The sequence below is a fragment of the Gossypium hirsutum genome, chromosome D12 (assembly GCF_007990345.1).
Source record: "Gossypium hirsutum isolate 1008001.06 chromosome D12, Gossypium_hirsutum_v2.1, whole genome shotgun sequence".
Lineage (NCBI taxonomy): Eukaryota > Viridiplantae > Streptophyta > Magnoliopsida > Malvales > Malvaceae > Gossypium > Gossypium hirsutum.
The window spans coordinates 23,044,899-23,064,394 of NC_053448.1; positions in this window are offsets into that span (position 1 = coordinate 23,044,899).

The window sequence follows — 19,496 nt, forward strand, 5'->3', positions numbered from 1 at the left end:
TTCAGCAAAACGAGAAATCTGCACAATAGAAGCCTCTTATTGTGAACCGAATATGGGAGCTATGTTTTAGTTGAAGAAGTGGGAAAAGTTATTTTATATTTTGATAATTTTAGGAAGATTGTTTTAAAGGATGTGTTTTATGTACCTCATTTTAAAAGGAACTAAATTTATGTAGCATGTTTATTTAATGATGATTATTCTGTGACATTCAATAACGAGATTGCTATTCATAGAAATCATTCTTTGATATGTAATGGACGGACAAAAAACGATCTCTATTTTATCAAACTAAAGAACTACTCGATTCTTCAAATTGAACTAGTAAATAAGGAGCTTAAAACTTTTCACTCTAATGAGGGGTACCTATGGCACTTAAGACTTGATCATATTAACCAAGAAAGAATCACTAGAATTGTGAAAGATTGTCCCTTAAGTATGTTTAAGGAAGTTAGTTTTCCATAATTTGAATCTTGCTTGGAACGTAAAATGACTCTAGGTCTTTTAATGCAAAAGTTACAAGGGCCAACCTAATCGTAGAACTTGTGCACACTGATGTATGTGGTCCTATGAGCATCAGTGCCCAAAGAGGTTACGATTATTACGTGTCACACCCGAAGTTCCAAAATACCCGAACTCAAGGAGGAGTCTGATGTCCCAGTTGCGCAACTTGCTACAAATCTTATCCACTACAAACCTAAGGGTACTGTTGGTGACCCTTTCATGAAAAAGAGGAACATTTTGATACGAGCCGAGATTATCCACTCTTTGGAATTCAAGCACACTACTAATTCCACTTCCCATAGCCTTATCAACCCCTTTTGAGAAGAAAATATTGATATTCCATGCATTAACACGATGATCGAAGAGTTCACAAAAATGTTGTAAAATCTCCTTAAGAAGCTATGCATGCCTCAAATCTGCTTTACTGAAAATTACTAGGTCATCATCAAAGAAGAGGTGCAACAAATCCATCACTACTATAGGTAGTCTAATTGCACGTAAGTAACCATTTGAAATTTTTGAATGGAAACTATGCCCAAGACATTTCATATGTAGAACAAACAAATACGGGAATAAAGGATAGCCCTGACGGGTCCGTCTAAATTCCTGTGTTGGAACCCCATTCCATAGAACTTGCAAGGTAGAACCTGATATTGCATCCATAATAACCTCACTCAGAAAAGTCAGAATGTAAGCAACTTTAAGTGAAGCATCAATAAAATCTAACCGCAATCGATCATAAGCTTTCTCCAAATCAATTTTAACAACTATGCAAGACTTCTTGTTATTTTTACCTCTCATGGAATGAATGACTTCCTGTGCAATGAGGATGTTATCCATAATGTTCCTCCCTGTAATAAAACTCGCCAGTTCTTGAGAAATTATATTAGGGAAAACATACCTAAATCGATTAGCAATGATTTTCATGACTAGTTTGGACAAAACAGAACACAAGCTGTAACACCCCATACCAAGTCCGATCGCCAAATCCGAGCTATGGATTGCCACATTAGCCATCTAAGTGACTTTCTGGTCGAACACCAACTAAGCCTCCAACACACCGCACAAAACATGTTTAGGTTTAAGAAAGCACAAGCTCGCAAACTCATATCGCTTGCTTCATTGTACGCCATGTATTAACATGTGAACCTATATCTCTTGCAAATAATTAACTTCTTATTCCCTGAAGACATAAATATTTGATAAAAAGAATTAAGAGCATGCAAAACAATACACCCCATGGAACACAGTAATTCAGCTATTAGGCATCGGGGTTCACACTCTAAGTCTTCTTTGCAGAGTAAGTCTCCTTAAACAGTGTATCTCTCGCGAACAACCCCTACTATGAACATGTTTCGCAGGGTCTCTCCTAGTCCGTGTATCAAAAATTATTAAGGGTTCGCACTTTGCATAGTTAGATAACCTTGTCACTTTGTAGCAACTTTGGCGAACTCTATATAAGTTTGTCAGTTTGGATTATTTCATGCTTTCTCTTATGGCTAACTGTAACACCCCGAACCCGAGACCGACACCGGAGTCGAACACGAGGTGTTAACAGACTTTAAACCCCTTATAAAAAATTTCCCAGACACTGCCAATCTGCGTACTAGTTGCTTTAAAAATCATATCTTGAGTTTCACAACTCGAAAATCAGTTTCGTGATTTTTCCCTGAAACTAGACTCATATGCCCATCTACATATTTTTTTCTAGAATTTTTGGTCGGGCCAATTAGTACAGTTTATTAGTAAAAATGTCCCATGTTACAGGGATCGACTACAATGACCTTTGCGCATTACGACCTGGATATCTCCCTGCACAGAGATTCAATACTGATGCCGTTTGTTTCTATAGAAACTAGACTCAGAGAGGAATCTATACATATATGGTATGACTCCTAATTATATCTGGTTAATTTATAATGAATTTCCAAAATCGGAACAGGGAATCCAGAAACCGTTCTGGCCCTGTCTCACGAGAACCTGAATATCTCTTAACATACTGTCTGTATGATTGTTTCGTTACTTTCCTATGAAAGTAGATTTATCAAGGTTTGTTTACATAATTTATTCACTATTTAATTCCATTCCTACTATTTTTAGTGATTTTCCAAATCTACATCACTGCTGCTGTTAGCATCTGCCTTTAAGGTAGACTTTACCTATTTCATGGTTTCCATGATTCAACTAGCCCTTTTTGCATAAATAGCACAATTTATGAAAGTGATTAACCATCCCCGTGGCCAATCCTTGTCAAGCATATCCACACCAAATGATTATAACATTATACTCAAACACATATAAGCCATTTTCGCATGGCTATCCAAAATTTATACAAGTCCAAAGGGTCCACTACCCACAACAAACGGGTAGTCCTATACATGCCATTTCGAAGTTCAACCAAAATTGTACCAAAAGGGGGCTTTGATAGTGTGGGCGACTTTGACCTCAAGATCCCGAGTCCGATAGCTGGAGAACCAAATCTATAAAACAGAGGAGCAATGAAACAGAGTAAGCAATTTATGCTTAGTAAGTTTTGAGCAAGGAATTCCAGCACAACAAAAGTATAGCATTCATATAGCTAAACGGATAATTTCATATGCACAAATTTACGATATCGTACTTGCTTCACATTATCAACCCTTATGTACATACACAAAAGATCAACTCAGCCAAAGGCCGGTAGCTCGTTTATCAACTGAGCGAATACTTATTTGTAAGGGCTCAACTAAATTCAAGCACATACGAAACATACCTCAATGTTGGGATGTTTCGAGAGTATTAACTGGAATTTTACAGCAAGTTCATTCATTCCCAAATCACGTACCTTCGGAATTTAACTAGATATAGCTCCTCGTTCAAATGCCTTCGGGACATAGCCCGGTTATAGTAATTCGCACAAATGCCTTCGGGACATAACCCGGATTTAGTAACTCGCACAAATGCCTTCGGGCTTAGCCCGGAATTAGTATCTCGCACAAATGCCTTCGGGCTTAGCCCGAAATTAGTATCTCGCACAAATGCCTTCGGGCTTAGCCCGAAATTAGTATCTCGCACAAATGCCTTCGGGCTTAGCCCGGAATTAGTATCTCGCACAAATGCCTTCGGATCTTAGTCCGGATATTGTCACTTAGCACAAGCCTTCAGGACTTAGCCCGGACATCATTCAAATAACCATGCACATTTAACAATAAATCATGGCCCATTCGTATTTCATTTTCGTTAGGAAAACTCAAACACAAGACATTTATCATTCTTGCAAATTCGGCTCAATAGCCACACAAAGAGCATGATTTTAATTTGCTCAAAACATGATCTAGTCACATCATAATTTAAGCTCTTTTACTCAAGAACTTACCTCGGGTGTTGTCGAACGATTCCGATAGCTATTCGACCACTTTTTCCTTCCCTTTATCGGATTTAGTTCCCCTTTGCTCTTGAGCTTAATTAAACAAATAAATTGATTTAATCATTTGAGCATCGAAAAGAGGAACACAAGGCACTTAGCCCATATTTATACATTAGACATTAAAGTCACATATGTACGGAATCATGAATCAAACTCAACATTTTAGCTAATTTTTCCCCCTTGGCCGAATATGCATGTCTATTTTGGGGCCGATTTCAACACTTAATACATTCTACAAGTATGGTCACTTGTATTGACTAAACACCCTTTTGTTTCAAGTTCAAAACTTGGCTAATACACACATATACACACTAGTAAAGCATCCTCTCCCTTTCCATCAATTTAACACATGCATTGCTCATTAACATGCAAAAGTTATATTCGGCCTTAGCACACAACTTGCTAGCCGATTCTTCTCCATTTAGCAACCAATGCACATACGTGCTCACTCAAAAATGCTAAAAAGGAGGTTCAAGAATCATCAAGCCACCATCACATGCATCATTAACAAGCTTCATATTTAGCATGCAATGGCATTAACACAAACTCCACCTAGGCCGAATCTTAACTCATCCTCATGCCTCATCACCACAACATCAAACATCAACCAAGAATGATGCATCCATGGCCGAGTGTCATTTCCATCACATAGCAAGATTGAGACCATGGGCTAGGTAGAACTCAAGCTAACAACTAAAACATGCATGCATCTCATGGAACATCATCAAACATACCTTAGCCTAGCTACATGCATGGCCGAACCTCTTCAACCTTTCTTCTTCCTTCCTCCTTAAAATTTTTGGCCAAGGATGAACCAAAGGATGAGCATTTTTTTTTTCTTTGTTTTTTTTTTCTAGTTTCGGCTAAATGAAGATGAGAAAGGATGAACAAAAATTTTCTCCTTTCTTTTCTTTAGCTCACGGCAATGGGGGGGAAAACAACTACACACATTTTTTTTTGTATTCATCATACTCCTTTTCATTATTTTATGCCCATGCCCCTTATTTTATTTTTTTCCTACATACCTCACTAGGCCAACATGTTCCCAACATGTTTCCACCCATAGCATGGCCAACCACTAGCTCAAATTTTGGGTAATTTGACATGCAAACCCATCATTTTCACAACATGCATTAATAGACCATTTTAAATTAGCCTATCATATTTTCACCATGTCTCATATCAATCCCTATTTAATAATTTCTCATGCAATTGGCAAAATTGGAGAATGAAACTTCTACATACTCATGTACACACATAATAAGCATAGAATATGGAAATCAATTATTTTTATGACTCGGTTTTGTGGTCCCAAAACCACTTCCCGACTAGGGTCAATTTTGGGCTATCACAACTCTCCCCAACTTAAGAAATTTTCGTCCCCGAAAATCTTACCGGTAAATAGGTTTGGGTATCGTTCTTTCATCGAGCTCTCGGTTTCCCAAGTAGCTTCCTCGATCCCGTGTTTGAGCCATAACACCTTCACTAACGGAACCCTTTTGTTTCGCAACTCCTTCACTTCACGAGCTAGGATACGCATCGGCTCTTCTTCATAACTCATATCGGCTTGAATTTCAACCTCTGATGGGCTAATTATGTGCGATGGATCAGATCAATAGCGTCGAAGCATCGAAACATGAAAGACGTCGTGAATCTTTTCAAGCTCAGGGGGCAAAATCAATCTATACGCAACCGGACCAACTCGTTCGGAGATTTCGTACGGCCCAATGAATCTCGGGCTCAACTTGCCCTTACGGCCAAACCTGAGTACCTTTTTCCAAGGCGAAACTTTAAGGAACACTTTATCTCCCACCTGATATTCAATGTCCTTTCGTTTCAAATCCGCATACGATTTTTGACGATCTGTGGCTGCTTTCAGACTTTCACGGATTACCTTTACTTTCTGTTCGGCATCCTTAATCAAATCAACTCCGAAAATTTTACTTTCACCGAGCTCGGTCCAAAACAATGGTGTACGGCATTTACGACCGTACAAAGCCTCGTAAGGTGCCATCTTAATACTTGATTGAAAACTATTATTGTAAGCGAATTCAATCAAAGGTAAATACCGTTCCCATGAACCACTGAACTCGAGGATGCAACATCTCAACATATCCTCAAGTATCTGAATTATCCGCTCAGATTGGCCATCGGTTTGGGGATGAAAAGCAGTGCTAAAATGCAGCTTGGTACCCAAAGCTTCTTGCAATTTCCTCCAAAATCGCGAGGTGAATCTCGGATCTCTATCCGACACGATAGAAATAGGTACCCCGTGTAATCTCACAATCTGAGAAACGTACAATTCAACTAGTCTATCCAATGAAAAATACATACACACGGGGATAAAGTGAGCCGACTTAGTCAGTCTATCGACAACAACCCAAATCGCATCCTTCTTACTTGTTGACAATGGCAGTCCGGACACAAAGTCCATTGTGACTCGATCCCATTCCCACTCGGGTGTCATGATCGGCTGAAGTAATCCTGAAGGCACTTGATGTTCCGCTTTCACTTGTTGACATATTAAACATCTCGAAACAAGGTCGGAGATGTCTCGTTTCATACCATGCCACCAAAACCAACGTTTCAAATCGTTGTACATTTTCGTACTCCCCGGGTGACTTGACATTCGGCTACAATGGGCTTCGTTCAGAATCATCGAAATGAGTTCCGAACTCCTTGGAACACACAAACGACTTCTGAACCTCAAACAATCATCATCAACTTTCTGGGCTTCACGAATTTGATGAATCAATAATGGTTTGGCTTTTAATTCAGCAACTAACACATTGTCAGGTAGAACAGACAAATTCACATTCATTGCTCGTAAAGCAACCAATGACTTCCGGCTTAAGGCGTCCGCAACCACATTAGCCTTTCCCGGGTGGTAATCAATGACAAGCTCGTAATCTTTCAACAACTCAAGCCAACGTCTTTGTCGCAGATTTAAGTCTCTTTGAGTCATCAAATATTTGAGACTTTTGTGATCCGAAAATACATGGCACTTTTCACCAAATAAGTAATGTCGCCATATTTTTAAAGCAAATACGATGGCAGCTAGTTCAAGATCATGGGTCGGATAATTTTTCTCATGTGGCTTTAATTGTCTCGATGCATAGGCCACAACTCGACCTTCTTGCATCAATACGCAACCCAACCCAAGTAGGGATGCGTCACTATAAATGACAAACTCTTTTCCTGATTCGGGTTGCACTAAAATTGGAGCTTCAGTCAAATAAGTTTTTAGTTGATCAAAACTTTTCTGACATTTCTCCGTCCATTCGAACTTAACATCCTTTTGAAGTAGCTTCGTCATTGGTGTGGTTATCATCGAGAAACCTTTGACAAATCGTCGGTAATAACCGGCGAGTCCCAGGAAGCTCCGAACTTCGGTAATATTTCTTGGAGGCTTCCAGTTAAGTATGGCTGAAATTTTGCTCGGGTCAGCTCGAATACCCGATGCGGATACCACATGACCCAAGAAGCTAACCTCTCTTAACCAGAACTCACACTTACTGAACTTAGCATATAACTGCTTATCCCGCAAAATTTGCAACACTAGCCTCAAATGCTCAGCATGTTCGGTCTCATCTCTTGAATAGACCAAGATGTCATCAATGAACACAACTACAAACCGATCCAAATATGGTCTGAAGATCCGATTCATCAAATCCATAAATACCGCAGGGGCATTTGTGAGCCCAAACGGCATCACTAAGAACTCGTAGTGACCATATCTCGTCCTGAAGGCAGTTTTGGGTATGTCTGATTCTCGAATTCGCAACTGATAATAGCCCGATCTCAAATCTATTTTTGAGAACACTGTGGCTCCCTTCAGTTGGTCGAACAAATCATCGATGCGCGGCAACGGATATTTGTTCTTTATCGTCACTTTATTCAGTTGACGATAGTCAATGCACAACCTCATGGTTCCGTCCTTCTTTTTCACGAACAATACTGGTGCACCCCAAGGTGAGAAACTTGGTCGAGCAAAACCTCTATTCGTCAATTCTTGCAACTGAGCTTTCAACTCTTTTAACTCGGTTGGTGCCATACGATACGGAGCTATCGAAATCGGCGTAGTCCCAGGTACAAGCTCAATACCAAACTCTACCTCCCGAACAGGTGGTAAACCCAGTAATTCTTCAGGAAAAACATCCGGGTATTCACAAACCACCGGCACAGATTCGGGTTTCTTTTCTAATTCTTTGTCATCAAGTACATACGCAAGGTATGCTTTGCACCCTTTTCTTACATATTTCTGGGCCAACATTGCTGATATTACAGCTGGCATCCCCTCTAAGTCCGTAGACTCAACTCAGATTACTTCGTTATTTGCGCACCTCAAATCAATAGTCTTGCTTTTGCAATTCACAATCGCATCATGCGCGGTCAACCAATCCAAACCAAGAATAACATCAAATTCATCAAACGGCAAAAGCATCAAGTCCGTCGGGAAACAGGAACCTCGAATTTCTAGGGGACATTTCTTACACACTTTGTCGACAAGCACGTAACGACCCAAGGGGTTTGACACCCGAATTACGAACTCAGTAGACTCAATAGGTAAAGTCTTACTGGATGCTAAGGTTTCACATATGTAAGAATGAGTAGAACCGGGGTCAATCAAAGCAATTACATTAGTATCAAAGAGTGTAAAAGTACCGGTAATAACATCAGGCGAAGAAGCATCCTCGCGGGCACTTATAGCATAAGCTCTAGCAGGCGCACGAGCCTCGGATCTGGTCGTAGCATCTCTAGATCCTCTCTGACCACCACCAGCATTGCCCGTATTTCCAGATGGTCTACCTCGAGCAGTGGTAGCACCCGGTTTCCCACTCTGATTTACATTCTGTTCAGACAACCTCGGGCAATCTTTAATGAAGTGGTCAACTGATCCGCACTTGTAACAGGAGCGGTCAGGGAATCTACAACTCCCCGAATGCCATTTACCGCAATATCGACATTTCGTTCTGTCTCGACGTTCATTCCCAACACTGGCGACCGAAGTGCCTCGTGTACCCACAGGGGGTCGATCACGATCTCGTCTAAGAAGGCCCGAAGTGCCTCTAAACTGGCCCGCATCATCTCGAAATTCCTTCGATGCCTGTTGAAGAGACTTTCCCGAAGATCTTTTACGAAACTCTCCAGTTCCCACATCAACTTTTTGTTTTTCTTTTCTAAGCTCTTCGGCTTTACAAGCTCGCTCGACCAGTACTACGAACTCTCGTATTTCAAGAACGCCAACGAACATTTTTATATCTTCATTCAGCCCATCCTCGAAGCGTTTACACATGATAGCCTCGGATGAAACACATTCCCGAGCGTATCTACTAAGTCTAACAAATTTTCGCTCGTAATCAGTAACTGACATGGAACCTTGCTTAAGCTCAAGAAATTCCTTCCGTTTTTGATCAACAAATCTCTGACTGATATACTTTTTCCGAAACTCAGTTTGGAAAAACTCCCAAGTTACTTGCTCTCGGGGCACAACAGAAGTCAGAGTACTCCACCAATAGTAGGCAGAATCGCGTAGCAAGGAGATAGTACACTTTAGGCATTCATCGGGTGTACAAGATAGCTCATCGAGTACCCGGATAGTGTTGTCCAACCAAAATTCAGCTTGCTCGGCATCGTCGCTATCCGTAGCCTTAAATTCAGTAGCCCCATGTTTTCGGATTCTGTCAACTGGGGGCTTATTTGACCTTATTTGGTCAGTTACCGGAGGTATTGTAGGTGCGGGGGTGGTATTAGTTGGGAATGGAGGTTGTGGGACAGCCGTATTAGTTCGAATGTATTGGTTGAACCAATCATTCATCACGCTATAGAAAGCTTGTCTAGCTTCATCATTCGGGTTACTAGCATTAGGTTGAGAGTCCGTCGGCGCTGTCCCTTGTGCGGGAGCAGGCGCTACACTCTCAAGATCATCAGCTACCTCTCGGTCGGGATCGGGATCCATTACTATAAATAAACACATTTACAATTGTCAGAAATCACCACACTATCAAGTAATCACATAAAATGGCATGTATAGCTAGACCCAACGCATTACGGTAGTCCTAGAATCGACTAAACCGTAGCTCTGATACCAATCAAATGTAACACCCCGAACCCGAGACCGACACCGGAGTCGAACACGAGGTGTTAACAGACTTTAAACCCCTTATAAAAAATTTCCCAGACACTACCAATCTGCATACTAGTTGCTTTAAAAATCATATGTTGAGTTTCACAACTCGAAAATCAGTTTCGTGATTTTTCCCTGAAACTAGACTCATATGCACATCTACATATTTTTTTCTAGAATTTTTGGTCGGGCCAATTAGTACAGTTTATTAGTAAAAGTCTCCCATGTTACAGGGATCGACTACACTGACCTTTGCACATTACGACCTGGATATCTCCCTGCACAGAGCTTCAATACTGATGCCGTTTGTTTCTATAGAAACTAGACTCAGAGAGGAATCTATACATATATGGTATGACTCCTAATTATCTCTGGTTAATTTATAATGAATTTTCAAAGTCGGAACAGGGAATCCAGAAACCGTTCTGGCCCTATCTCACGAGAACCTGAATATCTCTTAACATACTGTCTGTATGATTGTTTCGTTACTTTCCGATGAAAGTAGATTCATCAAGGTTTGTTTACATAATTTATTCATTATTTAATTTCATTCCTACTATTTTTAGTGATTTTCCAAATCTACATCACTGCTGCTGTTAGCATCTGCCTTTAAGGTAGACTTTACCTATTTCATGGTTTCCATGATTCAACTAGCCCTTTTTGCATAAATAGCACAATTTATGAAAGTGATTAACCATCCCCGTGGCCAATCCTTGTCAAGCATATCCACACCAAATGATTATAACATTATACTCAAACACATATAAGCCATTTTCGCATGGCTATCCAAAATTTATACAAGTCCAAAGGGTCCACGACCCACAACAAACGGGTAGTCCTATACATGCCATTTCGAAGTTCAACCAAAATTGTACCAAAAGGGGGCTTTGATAGTGTGGGCGACTTTGACCTCAAGATCCCGAGTCCGATAGCTGGAGAACCAAATCTATAAAAAGAGGAGCAATGAAACGGAGTAGGCAATTTATGCTTAGTAAGTTTTGAGCAAGGAATTCCAGCACAACAAAAGTATAGCATTCATATAGCTAAACGGATAATTTCATATGCACAAATTTACGATATCGTACTTGCTTCACATTATCAACCCTTATGTACATACACAAAAGATCAACTCAGCCAAAGGCCGGTAGCTCGTTTATCAACTGAGCGAATACTTATTTGTAAGGGCTCAACTAAATTCAAGCACATACGAAACATACCTCAATGTTGGGATGTTTCGAGAGTATTAACTGGAATTTTACAGCAAGTTCATTCATTCCCAAATCACGTACCTTCGAAATTTAGCTGGATATAGCTCCTTGTTCAAATGCCTTCGGGACATAGCCCGGTTATAGTAATTCGCACAAATGCCTTCGGGACTTAACCCGGATTTAGTAACTCGCACAAATGCCTTCGGGCTTAGCCCGAAATTAGTATCTCGCACAAATGCCTTCGGGCTTAGCCCGAAATTAGTATCTCGCACAAATGCCTTCGGGCTTAGCCCGGAATTAGTATCTCGTACAAATGCCTTCGGATCTTAGTCCGGATATTGTCACTTAGCACAAGCCTTCGGGACTTAGCCCGGACATCATTCAAATAACCATGCACATTTAACAATAAATCATGGCCCATTCGTATTTCATTTTCGTTAGCAAAACTCAAACACAAGACATTTATCATTCTTGCGTATTCGGCTCAATAGCCACACAAAGAGCATGATTTTAATTTGCTCAAAACATGATCTAATCACATCATAATTTAAGCTCTTTTACTCAAGAACTTACCTCGGGTGTTGTCGAACGATTCCGATAGCTATTCGACCACTTTTTCCTTCCCTTTATCGGATTTAGTTCCCCTTTGCTCTTGAGCTTAATTAAACAAATAAATTGATTTAATCATTTGAGCATCGAAAAGAGGGACACAAGGCACTTAGCCCATATTTATACATTAGACATTAAAGTCACATATGTACGGAATCATGAATCAAACTCAACATTTTAGCTAATTTTTCCCCCTTGGCCGAATATGCATGTCTATTTTGGGGCCGATTTCAACACTTAATACATTCTACAAGTATGGTCACTTGTATTGACTAAACACCCTTTTGTTTCAAGTTCAAAACTTGGCTAATACACACATATACACACTAGTAAAGCATCCTCTCCCTTTCCATCAATTTAACACATGCATTGCTCATTAACATGCAAAAGTTATATTCGGCCTTAGCACACAACTTGCTAGCCGATTCTTCTCCATTTAGCAACCAATGCACATACGTGCTCACTCAAAAATGCTAAAAAGGAGGTTCAAGAATCATCAAGCCACCATCACATGCATCATTAACAAGCTTCATATTTAGCATGCAATGGCATTAACACAAACTCCACCTAGGCCGAATCTTAACTCATCCTCATGCCTCATCACCACAACATCAAACATCAACCAAGAATGATGCATCCATGGCCGAGTGTCATTTCCATCACATAGCAAGATTTAGACCATGGGCTAGGTAGAACTCAAGCTAACAACTAAAACATGCATGCATCTCATGGAACATCATCAAACATACCTTAGCCTAGCTACATGCATGGCCGAACCTCTTCAACCTTTCTTCTTCCTTCCTCCTTAAAATTTTTGGCCAAGGATGAACCAAAGGATGAGCTTTTTTTTTTCTTTGTTTTTTTTTTCTAGTTTCGGCTAAATGAAGATGAGAAAGGATGAACAAAAATTTTCTCCTTTCTTTTCTTTAGCTCACGGCAATGGGGGGGGGGGAAACAACTACACACATTTTTTTTTGTATTCATCATACTCCTTTTCATTATTTTATGCCCATGCCCCTTATTTTATTTTTTTCCTAGATACCTCACTAGGCCAACATGTTCCCAACATGTTTCCACCCATAGCATGGCCAACCACTAGCTCAAATTTTGGGTAATTTGACATGCAAACCCATCATTTTCACAACATGCATTAATAGACCATTTTAAATTAGCCTATCATATTTTCACCATGTCTCATATCAATCCCTATTTAATAATTTCTCATGCAATTGGCAAAATTGGAGAATGAAACTTCCACATACTCATGTACACACATAATAAGCATAGAATATGGAAATCAATTACTTTTATGACTCGATTTTGTGGTCCCGAAACCACTTCCCGACTAGGGTCAATTTTGGGTTGTCACACGAACACTCTGTTAGAAATTTAATACTTAACTATGAACTTGTAGCTTAAGAAAACACCAAACCAGACTTGGACTATGTTTATATACTTGAAATTCAGGTTTACATATATATAGTTTTATCATTTCGTAAAAGGTATTTTAAGAATATAAAGAAAAACATAAAAAAATAAGTTATAGAACAATTGGCGAAGCCAACATATAGAATGAGAATATCTCTAATCCAAAGCAGAATCTCACATTGCCTTTAAGTCTAGAGTTTGATTGTATCACTTATTCAGTGTTTATGTGTCGCCAAGATCACTCGCATCGCTGCTACATATCGTGTGATCTAACTATCTACAGTGTTTAGAATTGAGTGTGTAAGCTCTTGTGAACTCAGTGAATATACAAGAAAATCACATAGGATGCACAGAAATACAAGTTAAACAAGAGTTTTAACAAATTTGCTATTCTACGAACTGGGTTCGCCATATTTACGTGAAATCTGGTTCACAATTACCTACTATTAGTTAGCCTAAAACAGTAAAACATAGTATTTTGGAAAACAGAATCGTATTCACATGTTTTTTTTCTGTTGGATAAGCGGATCTCCTTATAACTCTTCATTTTGACTCAAAGAGTCTTAACGTGTCCCATCAGTGTATCATAAAGCTAAGCACTCTCCAAACATGCCAACATATCCCATTGAATGGAGCTTAGCTCGACATTCCCTTATCTTTCCAAACCTGTCCTAGGGCCCCTCACCCAAATCATAAAACATAAAGGTCAGTACTCATAATCCTATGTAAAGCCATTTCCAACACTTTCAGAATATTATAGTGTCAAAACATTTACCTAAACATAAAGCTCATAGGTCATAAGGAGCTTGCAAAACACTGTTCATAAAAACACATGTATAATTACAATCACAATACATGAATATAGAGATGACTTACTCTCGAAACTTAGGATAAAACCCTAAACTCCTGATTAACACCATGGTTTGCACACAGAAGTGGCAATCCTTAAACACTCATAGTTTGCTAAAAGCTTTTAAACAAGCTTCGTTTCTCCCTTGTCTTTGCTTGTAGATGGTTTTGTTAGGTTCGCAATTTTACAAACATACACAAGTCACTAACAGTTAAAGCACATTAAAACTCATTCATAAACACAAGCGAACCTAGGTTCGCACATGCTAGTCTTTTGGCGAACCTAGTTTCCTTTATTGTGAACTTTCTTAGTTACTTCTATACATCTAACCCAATAGAGCATCAGAGTCTTACCTTAAGTCCTAAAAGCTAAGTGTTGGGTTCTTGCTTTCGCATAAACTTCACATCAAGATAATCGATGAAGAAATTTGAGAGAGTTTTGTCGTACAAAGGAATAGTCGCAGTAGAAATAGGAAATAGTTACAAGCATGAATGATGTTGTAAAGAGGAAAATAAGTTAACTTTCTAACTTTAGTATAATTGCCCTTTTTCTACTCCTATTTTAGACTCTTGACCCAAAACATCGATCACAGCTTGCCATGCCCACTAGCAAAATCTTAGTTCACTAGGCCCAAACCAATGATTGCAACTCGCCAACCCCATTGGCAACCTCAACTTACTAGGCCCACTGGCGAACACCAGCTCGCCAGGCCCTCTAAGGAACCCCAAGTTGCCAAGCTCTCTAGAGAACCCCAACTCGTCAGGCCTACTGGCGAACCCCAGCTCACCAAGCCCCAAACTCCTAGGCCCTATTCTAGGATGTTACACGAGTTGGTAGGCCTAAAGTTTTAAAAGTTCACTGGATGCGCAACCTTAGGAATAAGGATGATAAGGGTGTTGTTCAACTCTAGTTCAATTGACTCACCATTAAGCACTCTTTTCACCCACTTACAAACAACACTCCCTACAACTACCACTGATTCTAGAAGAATAGAGCATGAAAGACATCACTCTTGGGAACTTCCAAAAGGGCCATGTCAAACAAATTTTTCTTAATTTCCTCATTTGAAATTGCCTTCCCCAGAAATTCAATATCATCAGAATCAAGGCTTGGAAAGGTGTTAGGCGGTAAAGACCCAAAAGGACCTAGAACTTCCCCATAAATATTATGAAAAAACTTACTGCCTCAAACTGAAGAACATTTGGATCATAGCACCAACCACCATTCTAGCTTCACAATGTAAAGATATGATTAAACTTCCTCCGTCGAAGTGTTTGCCTAAGGAAGAATCTAATGTTCCTATCACCCAATTTGAGCCAATCACATCTAGATTTTTGTTTTCACAAAAGTTCCTCATGATGCAAAAATGAGTCTAGCTCATCCCTAACCACTATCTCAAGCCTAACCAAGCGATTAGAAATAGACCTTTCTATCACCTTCTGAATGACAGCCAATCTATTAACAATATGCCTTTTCCTAGTACTAATGTGGCCATACACAACTCTATTCCACTTCTTAACCTTCATAGAAAGACAAGAAAGAGTATCTGACATATAGCCATCAAACCTCTACTTCATATTTACAAAATCCATAAAATTCGGATGCTCAGTCCACCCAACCAAGAAATGGAAAGGGCGACCCTACGCGTACCGGAGTCTGATCTAAGAAAGAGCTGTAGAGGCTAGTGATTAGATTTAATCCTTGAAAATTTTGACACTATACAGTTAGGGAAAGTAGATACCCAAGCATTATTATCGATAGCACGATGAAGCCTCTCAAGAGTCTGACCTCTCTGCTAGGTAAAAGAGGGACCCCTAAAGCCCAAATCCTACAAACTAGCTGACTCAACAAAATCACCGAAGACGGGACACCTCTTACCCTTAAAACTACCACCCTTTTTATCACTATCAGACAGAAGAGCATTAAAATCTCCAATAACCACACATTGGAACCTGAACTGAAGGGATTGAAAATTTTAGACCTTCCTATAGCTTCTTACGTTTTGCTTTATTCGGGCTACCATAAAAAAAGGTAACAAACACCCCATAGAAGAACTACTACGACGAACATGAGTCAAAATAAACTGAGGATGGCTCTTGACAACTTGCTTCTGAAGTGAATCCTTCTGCCCAATCCATGTACCCCCAAAAAAAATCCAAGCACTTCCAGCCGATAGGAAAACAAAAACCCCAACTTGGCAATAACATCATTAGCTTTTGCTACATTGACCCTTAGTTCCAATAAACTAATAATATCAAGCTGAAACTCTACATTATATTCCCAAAAAATATGAGGAAATTTATCTCTAACACAACCTTGACAATTCCATTCAAAAATAGAAAAATTCAAATCCATAGACAAAAGAAAAACCAACCAATACTCACTGCCTGTACACCTTCATGGCACCCGACACCACAACATCATCAATCGCCTCTTCCTTGTTGGTATCCAGTTCAAGTTGGATTGAGATTAAATAAACCACTGTATTAACTAAACCAGCCAAAGGAACTTGAGAGTTACCTAAATTCTTGAAAATATTCCCCCAATCCTGAATAGTCTTTTTGAGCCTGATACCCTTCCTATTGCCCAAAGCCCTTCCATCAACTCTAAACCTGCTCAAATGAATGGCTTCGTTTCCTGAAAGTTTTGAACAACCACCCTCTACAACACCAGTTAGATTCGGGTCCTTGTTTTATTTGAACACTATTGTCGTATGTCTCGCTGTATCAAGGACTCCTTCCTCCATCGTCACCCTGATACGAGTCACAAAGGCCTTAGGATGCGTACATGAAAGAAAGAGAAAATCAAGATTCACTTTCTTGTTTTCAAGATAATCAAGAAACTGAATTTTGGCCCAATCTTGCTGTTTGGAGCTATTTCAAGAATCAAGAAAATCAAGATTTGAAATCTTGGAAATCTTGGTCCAAGAAACCAAATCTTGCAGCCAAAGCGCATTGGATCTCTGTTATGAGCATCAACGAACCAATTTCGATAGAAGATGGAATACAAGCCCAAGTTCTTAAAGGCAAGGCCCAATAAGATGATTCCAAGCCCAAACAAGAATACAAACCATACTTACTTGAAAATCAGGCCAAATTGTCAAAGTGGCCCAATTTGTAAAGTTTTATTTTTTAAATACTTAGTTTAATTTTTTATGTAGATATTCAGTCCAAAAGGCCCAATTAAAAGCCCTTGGCCGAATTTCCATTTAAATATTAAAATAATTAAGAGTTTTTTTTTTTTTAGTTTTCTAATTAGATTAGGAAAACACTTGAGAGGCCTATATAAAGGCTTGGCCGGCCACCTTGTTATTCACTTCTCAAATATATTAAAAATTTCAGATTTGTTTAAGTGCAGAATTCTCCTTGAGTTTTTCTCCAAGAATTCTCTCTTGAGTTTTCTTTAGAATTTGTTTTAACAATCTTTTGATTGTGGGAGCCATCTTTAGCCTTCTTCTTGCCATTGATTTTCTTTGGAGGGGAGATTAGAGCCGTTTGAAGGGAGTTGTGAAATCTTTCGGGATTTCAAGGCTTCTTAGGACTTATCTTTTAATTTCTTACTGTCAATTTTTTCTTTTAAATTCTGCTTTTGTCGATTTTATTTAATCACTTTGTTTTCTAATCTTGTTGCGTTTCAGGCGTTCCAAAGCATTCCAAATCTGATTCGCCCTCTTCTTTATTAAAGATCGGATCGCCCCTTTTGTTCTTGGCAGCAAAATTCTTTTAAAATCCCTAAATTCCTTGTTCTTGCCGATTTCTTCTTTTCAGATTTGGGTTGTTTTGATTGCTAGAATTTTGGGGAAATTTAACTTGCTGTTTGTGTCTTTCTTTTCAGATTCGGCAGGTTGGAGTATTCTTTGGGGTTCAATTACATGTTCTTGATTCCTCAAGAACCTTTATTAACACTTATTTCTATTCTCAATTTGATTCTTTGCTGGTTTGGGAATTTTTATTTCAGATCTGGAAATTCAAATTTCTAATCTTTTAATTTCTGTTTCGTTTCAGATCTGTTTGTTTAGAGCCTCGTAGGAGTTTTCTCGTGACTTGGCAACTAGATCTTGGTTCACGTGCAACCCTCTATCACACCCCCATCTCAATTACCCCTTCAAATGTTAGGTTAAAATGTGACGAAATGACGTCAAAACTAGCAGCATCAAAATATGCCCCGGTTACACCAACATACCCAACTTGCACATTCTCCTAGATTGAAAATAAAGCATTATTCGAACATCTCTTGTCAATGAACAAGGCACGATATTGGATCTCTACACCATGTTGACCTAAAGAGCTAGCGTCTTTCAAAGAAATATCACAAGTGGCACAAATTTGGACTGCAAAAAACTAGGTCCATGCTCTTTAAAACCAACCCATAAAATGGATCTAGCTGATTATCATAGACCCCAAGTAGGCTTTTACCCAAATCCAAATTGGGCCTACTTTCGTCTATATCCGTAGCCTCACGTTGTACCCTAAGCTCGTTTGTCCTTTACTGGCCCACCACACCCAACTTCTTTTCCTTCTCTCGAATATGCCCGTTTGCTAAAAAGAAGCTCCAATTTAGAATAACTCGTGGCTTCTTTTTAACAAAATTTTAATGTTCGTTTAATAAACGAACGAACACGAATAGAAGTGTGACCGATTCGTTTATGTTCATGAACAAGCTTGTTTATAAGCTCATTTATTGACTTGTTTATGACTCGTTTATTTATTAATGATATTTTCTTATAAAATATTAAAATAATATCTCCCTTTATATTTATATTTAAATATCAATTCATTAATTTAGGAAATACATATATTATATTTGCAATCACTATTGATAATCCACTGATTCATTAATAAAGGAAACTTTTCTTTACTATAATATAAAACACTTTTTTTGAACAGAAAATTCCACTAATTCATTAATAAAGGAAACTTTTCTTTACACCTTCTGTCAAAATAATAAATGCAAACCCACAAAATTGGCTCACCCTAATTGAGAAAGCTAATAGCCACATGAGTTAAATCAAACAAATAATAATAAAAAGACTTAAAATAAAAATAACAAAAGACCTAAGTATTCAAAAGGGTAGCTGAACAGATCTCATTTCTTCCTACAATCGATTCAATTAGTGGTTATTTCCAGCAACCTTCAGCTTTTGCAACCTTCCACTCCGATGATCTCCTTTTGGTCTTAATTGTTTTTCTGTTTCTGTTCTAACACTCCCCGAGCTCTTTGTAACTTCTTGTTTTATCTCGTCTTTACTCCATAATTCCACCATTTACTCCCCTTTGCACTCACATTCTATCCTCTGTTACCAGTTCTACTCTCATCGAGGCTTCTTCTATCTAGTATTTGGCTATTTCAAACATCTTGCCTTCCTAA